Source organism: Carcharhinus amblyrhynchos, chromosome 13 (genome assembly GCF_965287045.1).
Source record: "Carcharhinus amblyrhynchos chromosome 13, sCarAmb.v2.hapA, whole genome shotgun sequence".
Lineage (NCBI taxonomy): Eukaryota > Metazoa > Chordata > Chondrichthyes > Carcharhiniformes > Carcharhinidae > Carcharhinus > Carcharhinus amblyrhynchos.
In genome coordinates this window covers 75,163,104-75,168,489 of record NC_137336.1, presented here as the reverse complement: position 1 = coordinate 75,168,489, position 5,386 = coordinate 75,163,104, and the positions used below count along the sequence as shown (strand labels likewise).

The 5,386-nt window shown below is 46.4% G+C and overlaps 1 pseudogene; it reads right to left on the bottom strand.

Annotated features, from left to right (window-relative positions):
* Window positions 1-817: 817 nt before the first annotated feature.
* LOC145351588 (large ribosomal subunit protein eL42-like) lies at window positions 818-1,140 on the bottom strand (annotated as a pseudogene).
* Between the last annotated feature and the right edge of the window lie 4,246 nt (window positions 1,141-5,386).

Sequence of the window (5,386 nt, the reverse complement as noted above, 5' to 3'; positions counted from 1 at the left end):
ACTATAAACCAGAATTCCAAATGGACATTGACCGAACTTGCTCTTAGTCTGCTTCTATACAGCCTTTGAATAATGTTCCCTTAACCTGTGTGTTTGTTTGGATGATGCAACGTCTGAGCTTCTGACATTGATTTCTCAACCTCAGAAGTTGACCCCCTGCACTATAGTTTGAAAAGATGATGCCGTTATGCTGCATTTCCCAGAATACTGTCTTCATCCCTTGCCCTCCAGAAAGGAATCTAGCATTTCACTCATTCCTTCCTTCAAACCTCAACTCCACCACATGCAACACATCTGATGCTCCAATCTCAAAATGTTCAACTTTACTCACCAACCACTAGATTATTTTTGGTAAAAGCTGAGGATCGACCTGATAGATGTTTACACAATTATGAGACCAATCTGCAGAATGTCTTGTCAGAGTCTTTTTATCTCAGGGTATAAATGCCAATTGCTACAGGACATTTTTTTTTGGGATAACAGGGAAACTTTAAAGGAGATGAGAGAGGCAAGATTTTTCTTCACAGAGAGGGTGGTAAGTACCTGTATTTCGCTGACGGAGGGGATGTCAGAAGCAGATGTAATAGCAATGGTTACAAAAAAACAACTTGACAGATAGATACATGAATAAACAGGGAATACAGAGATACAGGCTGCGTAGATGCAAAACAAAATCATTAGTTTAGAAAAGTATCATTTGTCGGCACAGGCTTGACCGGACAAACGACATTTCCTTTCCGGGCCTCTCCCTGTGTTTTTTTTTAACTTTTGAGATGTTTTATTGTGAATTGGTTCTCCAACAAACAAAGAATGCAGCTTAGAACTGGATGACTTGGCTCTTCCTCTGCTTATCTCCTCCCAGCTCAAAGTGCTTGCATCTCTTCATGGCCAGCATTCTCTCTGACCCACAGTTGGGCTCCACACACTCCAATCTCAGCACAATCTTCTTTGTGGTCTGAGCCTTTTCCCCAAATTTAGGTTTTGTCAGTCCACCATAACCCCTCTGCTTTCTGTCATAACATCTCTTACCCTGTGTGTATTAGGAATCCTTTCCCTTCTTGTACTGGGTAACCTTGTGGGGCTGGTGCCTCCGATTTTTTTTTTGCAATATGTCCTCCGGGTCTTTGGTACGTTGACCATTTTCCCAAACCGGGCGGTGAGCGGAAAAAAAGCTCAGGCCTCTCCCTGTTCCTCTTCAATTTCAAAACAATAGAGAGTCTTCAATCACACCCAGGATAGGATTATTTGCAGACATCCACCGAACTCCAGCCAACACAACCCTCCTCCCCTTCCTTCCCATGAACATGCAGGACATAGAACACGTGTCCTTTTAAGAACATAACATAAGAACATAAGAAATAGGAGCAGGAGTAGGCCAACTAGCCCTTCGAGCCTGCCCCGCCATTCAATAAGATCATGGCTGATCTGTCTTGGCTCAGCTCCACATTCCCGCCCTCTCCCCATAACCCTTAATCCCCTCGCTTATCAAAAACCCATCAACACGCGTCTTAAAAATATTTAGCGAGGCAGCCTCCACCACTTCAACGTGCAGAGAATTCCAGAGATTCACCACCCTTTGAGTGAAGAAGTTCCTCCTCAACTCCGTTCTAAACCGCCCCCCCTTTATCTTGAGGCTGTGCCCCCTAGTCCTACTGTCCTTTCTGAGTGGGAAGAGTCTCTCCACCTCTATCCTATCCATCCCATTCATCATCTTATACGTCTCAATGAGATCTCCCCTCATTCTTCTAAACTCTAACGAGTACAAGCCTAATTTATTCAGCCTCTCCTCATAGCTCAACCCGCTCAACTCCAGCATCAGCCTAGTAAACCTCCTCTGCACTCCCTCCAAGGCCAAAATATCCTTGCGTAAGTGCGGCGACCAAAACTGCACACAGTACTCCAGCTGCAGCCTCACCAATGCCCTATACAGCTGCAGCAAGACCTCCCTACTTTTATATTCAATCCCCCTCGCTATGAAGGCCAGCATCCCATTCGCCTTCCTGACCACCTGCTGCACCTGCAAGCTGGGATTTTGCGACTCATGCACAAGGACCCCGAGGTCCCTCTGCACCGTCGCCTGCTACAGTTTTTCTCCACGTAAGTAATAATCCTTCCTACCATTATTCCTACCAAAGTGGACCACCTTGCATTTGCCAACATTAAATTCCATTAGCCATTTCCTGGCCCATTTGCCCAGCCTATCTAGATCCTTCTGTAGACTCTCCCCACCCTCCGCACAATTTGCCTTTCCCCCAATCTTGGTGTCATCAGCAAATTTCGACACCCTACACTCGGTTCCCTCCTCCAGATCATCTATATAAATGGTAAATAGCTGAGGCCCCAGCACCGACCCCTGGGGCACTCCACTAGTCACCAACCGCCAATCCGAATAGCACCCAGCGTCGAGATCTTTGCATTTTTAGGTGTCCAGATCACCAACAACCTGTCCCGGTCCCCCTATGATGACATTGTAAATTAAGAAAGCCCATCAATGCCTCTACTTTCTCAGAAGGCTAAGGAACTTTGGCATGTCAGCTACAAATCTCACCAACTTTTGCAGATGCACCATAGAAAACATTATTTCTCATTGTTTCACAGCTTGGTATGGCTCCTGCTCTGCCCAAGAAGCAAGGTTATGAATTTAGCCCAATCCATCATGCAAACATAAGAACATAAGAAATAGGATCAGGAGTAGGCCATCTAGCCCTTCGAGCCTGCCCCGCCATTCAATAAGATCATGGCTGATCTGTCGTGGCTCAGTTCCACATTCCCGCCCTCTCCCCATAACCCTTAATCCCCTCGCTTCAACGGGCAGAGAATTCCAGACATTCACCACCCTTTGAGTGAAGAAGTTCCTCCTCAACTCCGTTCTAAACCGCCCCCCCTTTATCTTGAGGCTGTGCCCCCTAGTCCTACTGTCCTTTCTGAGCAGGAAGAGCCTCTCCACCTCTATCCTATCCATCCCATTCATCATCTTATACGTCTCAATGAGATCTCCCCTCATTCTTCTGAACTCTAACGAGTACAAGCCTAGTTTATTCAGCCTCTCCTCATAGCTCAACCCCCTCAACTCCGGCATCAGCCTAGTAAACCTCCTCTGCACTCCCTCCAAGGCCAAAAGATCCATAATATGTTAGCAAATATTTAAAAAAAGCCTAATTTACTGAGCGTGGAACTAAATACAACACTAAAGGATGTTAGGCTTTAGTTACCCAGTTGATTGGGAAGACTAAGAATATTGGGTGAAGCCTTGGACGCCTTATTTAAGCAAGGCTGCAGATCAGTTCCGAGAAGTCTTACTAGTTTCATGCTTGGACTGATCTGGTGCCTTATGAAGTTAGATAGGAACATAAGAAATAGGAGCAGGAGTAGGCCATCTAGCCCTTCGAGCCCGCCCCGCCATTCAATAAGATCATGGCTGATCTGAAGGGGATCAGTTCCACTTTCCCGCTTTCTCCCCATAACCCTTAATTCCCTTGTCTATCAGAAATCTGTCTACCCGTGACTTAAATATATTCAACGAGGTAGCCTCCACCACTTCAATGGCCAGAGAATTCCAGAGATTCACCACCCTTTGAGTGAAGAAGTTCCTCCTCAACTCCGTTCTAAACTGCCCCCACCCCTTATTTTGAGGCTGTGCCCTCTAGTTCTGTTTTCCTTTCTAAGTGGAAATAATCTCTCTACCTCGACCCTATCTGGCCCCTTCATTATCTTGTAAGTCTCGATAAGATCCCCCCTCAGCCTTCTAAACTCTAACGAGTACAGACCCAGTCTATTTAATCTCTCATCATAAGCTAACCCCCTCATCTCCGGTATCAGCCTGGTGAACCTTCTCTGTACTCCCTCCAAGGCCAATATATCCTTTCGCCAATAGGAGAGACTGTGTTTGTGTGCTCTCGAATTTAGAAAAGTTTGGGGTGAGTGGATTGAAATATATAAGATCCTCACCTTGAGACAAGGCGGAAATTGAAACATTGTTTCCTTTTGCGAATGTGTCCAGAACGAATTGGCTCTGTTTTAAAATTTGGGGATGATCTTATAATACAAGCTGAGGGGTGCAATCTTACGACCTCGTGCCACCTGACTTTCGATGAGGCGAGATTGTAAGTAGTGGTGGGAGGTGAAAAACCGAGTTTGTGCTCGCTTTCCGCCTCCCCAATCTTACCAGCTCTGTTTCTTCAAAGAAGTTGGTATTTGTCACCGTTACCAACGAATGCAGCAATCAGATACTGTATTTGCGGATGCCGGAACCAGTTTCCAAAATTCGGGTCAGTTTGGATTGAATGGAAGAATCTGCGCGGGTCTTATCCTCCAATGCAGGTTGCCTCTTTCCCGTATTTGCTGCTATTAGGCCCCCTACAATGAGGCGAGGCTGAGGAGGCTGGGAGCTGGGCGCAGGGAACTTAGTGCTGCAGACTGAAAAGCAACTTCTGGGGAGCCAAGTAACGAGAGCCGACAACTGAGAGCTGGTAAGCCAAGGAGTAGGGAAGCTCGTCTCAGTCCTTGAGCAAGGGAACAAAGGTGCCAGGGCGAAGAGATCATTGGCCATACCCAGGGATTGGGTCCCAGTGAGCACATGCACCAAGAAGCGGAATCTGGTCATCTAGAGATGGCTGCAGACATGAGTAGCAGGCCTGGGTTTCCAGAGAACACCGGAACAATGCATTAGGCAATAAGAGCAGGCACATTGGCGAGAGACTGACAGTGAGACAGTGAAAGAGTGAATGGGTCAAAGAGAGAGAGAGTATGAGTGAGGAGAGAAAGAAAAAAGAGAAAGAGGAGAGAGAGAGTAATGAGAGAAAGAGGGAGGGGAGAGAGACAATGTGCGGGGAGAGATTATGCGGCAGGCAGTGTGTGTGAGGGGGAGACAATATGTGAGGGGGAAGCAATGTGTGGCGTAGAGAATATAAAATGGGCTGGGAATGTGAAAGGGTTTGAGAGATTGTGAGGGTGAGGTAGTGTTTGGTGGGAGGTTGTATGGGGTGGTGAGAGAATTTAGGCATTGAGAGAATGTAGGGGTGAGTGGGTAGACAAAGAAAGAAAGAGGATGGAGATGAGACGACCTCTGGAGATTGGAAGTGTCTGGGATATTAAGAGAGTGGACGTGGTGTGAGAGATTCTCAGAGGAGAAATTTTGGAGTGAGAAAGCTTGACGGAGCTAAAGATTTCAATTTTGGTGAGTGTGTGAATGGATAAGACAGTACGTGCACGGTAAGAGAGTTTGTGGGAATGAGTTGATAAGGGGTGTGAGAAAATGTGAGCAGTGATGAGAGTGCGGGGCAGTGCGTGTCCTGCAACCTGGCGCTTTTTTTTAAACTCGACAAGTTGCTTCTCTTCACACAAAATATGTTAATTGAAGTTTAGTGTCTGCTAAAAAATATAATTC